A 3233-nucleotide genomic window follows, 5' to 3' on the forward strand; every position below is an offset into this window, starting at 1 on the left:
TTGATGGTTTCCCTTGACATGCAAAAGCTTTTAAGTTTAATTATTTGTTTATTTTTGCTTCTTTTTCCTTTGCCTTAGGAGACAAATCCAAAAAAATATTACCATGATTTATGTCAAAAAATGTTCTGCCTGTGTTTTCCTTTAGGGTTTTTATGCTTTCTGGTCTTACATTTAAGTCTTAAATACATTTTGCATTTATTTTTGTATATGGTGTCAGAGAATGTTCTAATTTCATGTTTTTTACTTGTAGCTGTCTAGTTTTCCCAGCACCAACTTTTGAAGAGACTGTCTTTTCTCGATTGTATGTTCTTGCCTCCTTAGTCATAGATTGATTGACCATAAGCGTGTGAGCTTACTTCTGGGATCTTCTATTCTATTCCATTGATCTACGTGTTTATTTTGGTGCTAGTACCATACTTTTTTTTTTTCTTGTTTTTGGACAAGAAAGTAGGATTTATTGGTGGGTGTGAGTAAGGAGAGAACACCACCGAGGCAGTCACGAGTGCAGGTCTGCCATTTTTCTAGGAGGCCATGATTAGAGATGTACTTGACCCCACAGCCATCTGGAAAGAGCTGCTTTTCTGCCACCATGTTTTCAAATTCATCTGCACTAAACTTAGTGAATCTCCACTTTCTGGAGATGTGGGTCTTCTCCAGGGAACTTGAACCTGACACTGTGTAGGGCCCCAGTCACATGCTTCTTGTTCTGTGTCTTGGTGTGGGTGAACATGATGACCTGGCCAACGTAGACCCTGATCACTGTGCCCTGGGTTGTTCCAAAGGCACCACAAATACCTGTCTGGAGCCTAGACTGGAGACAGCATGCCAGACATGAATATCCACTGGGAAGGGCTGTCTGCAAGGTCCCCTAAGGCAATTCATACAAACAACATGCTGCATACACTACCAAAGAGGCTGCTGTTTGCAGCCATTGCACACCAGTCCCCCACAGGAAATAGAGCAGTCGGCATAATTAGCTGCAGAAATACCATACTGTTTTGATTACTGTAGCTTTGTAGTAGAGTTGAAGCCAGGGAGTGTGATTCCTCCAGCTCTGGTGTTCTTTCTCAAGATTGTTTTGGCTATTTGTTTTTTTGCGTGTGTTTCCGTACAAATTTTAAAATTATTTGTTCTAGTTCTGTGAAAAATGCCATTGTTATTTTGATAGGGGTTGCATTGAATCTGTTGATTGCGTTGGGAAGTATGGTCATTTTAACAATATTCTTCCAATCCAAGAACATGGTGTATCTTTCCATCTGTTTGTGTCATCTTCAGTGTCTTTCATCAGTATCTTACAGTTCTGAGTCCAAGGCCTTTTACCTTCTTAGGTAGGTTTATTCTTAGGTATTTTATTCTTTTTAATGCAATGGTAAATGGGATTGTTCCCTTAAATTCTCTTTATGATAGTTCTTTTTTTGGTATATAAATGCAACAGATTTCTGTATATTAATTTTGTATGCAACTTTACCAAATTCATTGATAAGTTCTAGTTGTTTCTTTTTTTTTTGGTGGCATCTTTAGGATATTCTATGCATAATATGTCATCTGCAAACAGCGACAGTACTTCTTCCTTTCCAATTTGGATTTTTAAAATTTATTTTTCTTTTCTGAATGCTATAGTTAGGACTTCCAATACTGTGTTGAATAAAAGTAGCAAGAGAGGGCATCCTTGTATTGTTCCTGATCCTTGATGAGATGCTTCCAGCTTTTCGCCATTGAGTGTGATGTTAGCTGTCGACTTACCACATATGGCCTTTATTTTGTTGAGGTATATTTTCTCTATACCCACTTTGTGGAGTTTTTCTTTTTTAATATCATAAATGGATGGTGAATTTTGTCAAAAGCTTTTTATGTATCTATTGAGATGGTCATATGATTTTATTCTTCAGTTTGTTAATGTGGTGTATCATGTGGTTGATTTTTGGGTATTGAACCATCTTTGAATCCCTGGGATAAATTCCATTTGAACATGGTGTATGATCCTTTGAATGTATTGTTGAATTTGGTTTGCTAATATTTTGTAGAAGACTTTTTAAATACCTTTATTATGGTATGATTCCTTTACAGAAAACTACAGATATTTCAGATGTACAATTTGGTGAATTTTGATAGATGTATATACCAATGAAACCACCACCACAATCAAGATAGCTAATATTTCCATCACTTCCCAAGAGGCGCAAGTTTCGAATTCCTAGTTTGTCCCTTCCCACTTCTTTTACCCCCTGGTAACCATAAGTTCTCTATGTCTATGAGTCTGTTTCTGTTTTGTAGGTAAGTTCATTTGTGTCTTGTTGAGGATTTTTGAATTTATCTTCAACAGTGATATTGGCCTATATGTATTCTTGTGGTATCTGATTTTGGTATCAGGGTGATGCTGGCCTTATAGGATGAGTTCAGAAGTGTTCCTTCCTCTGTAATTTTTTGTAATAGTTTGAGAAGGATGGATGTTAATCTTGTCTAAATGTTTAATAGAATTCCCCTGTGAAGCTATCTGGTCCTGGACTTTTGTTTGTCAGAAGATTTTTTAAAAAATTATTATGATTTCATTTCATTACTGGTGATTGGTCTGTTCATATTTTCTATTTCTTCCTAGTTCAGTCTTGAGAGATTATACATTTCGAGGATTTTTCTGTTTTTTCTAGGTTGTCCATTTTATTGGCATATTGTTGTTTGGAGTAATCTCTTGTGATCCTTTATATTTCTGTGATGTTGGTTGTAACTTCTTTTTCATTTCTGATTTTATTGATTTGGGTTCCCTCTCTTTTTTCTTGGTGAGTCCAGCTAAAGGTTTGTCAATTTTGTTTATCTTTTCAAAGAACCAACTCTTTTATTTATCTTTTCTATTGCTTTGTAGTCTCTGTTTCACTTATTTCTATTCTGATCTTTATGATTTCTTTCCTTCTACTACCTTTGGGCTTTGTACATCTTCTTTTTCTAGTTCCTTTAGGTGTAAGATTCCGTTGTTTATTTGAGGTTTTTCTTTTTTCCTGAGGTAGGCTTATATTGCTGTAAATCTCCTTTTTAGAACTGCTTTTTTAGCATCCCATGGATTTTGGGTCATTGTGTTTTTTGTTTTCATTTGTCTGTAGGTATTTTTGATTTCTTCTTTGATTTCCTCAGTGATATGTTTAGTAGCATATTGTTTAGCCTCCCTGTATTTTTTTATTTGCATTTTTTCCCCTTATAATTGATTTCTAGTCTTATGGTGTTGTGATCAGAAAAGATGCTTG

The 3233-nt window shown here is 35.5% G+C and overlaps 1 non-coding gene across 1 annotated transcript; it reads right to left on the reverse strand.

The window, feature by feature from the left end:
- Positions 1–850: 850 nt before the first annotated feature.
- LOC123616587 (small nucleolar RNA SNORA70) lies at positions 851–983 on the reverse strand. The gene has a single exon (XR_006724587.1). It is a non-coding gene; the product is annotated as a small nucleolar RNA SNORA70 (small nucleolar RNA).
- Between the last annotated feature and the right edge of the window lie 2250 nt (positions 984–3233).

The sequence above is a fragment of the Camelus bactrianus genome, chromosome 3, assembly GCF_048773025.1.
Source record: "Camelus bactrianus isolate YW-2024 breed Bactrian camel chromosome 3, ASM4877302v1, whole genome shotgun sequence".
NCBI lineage: Eukaryota > Metazoa > Chordata > Mammalia > Artiodactyla > Camelidae > Camelus > Camelus bactrianus.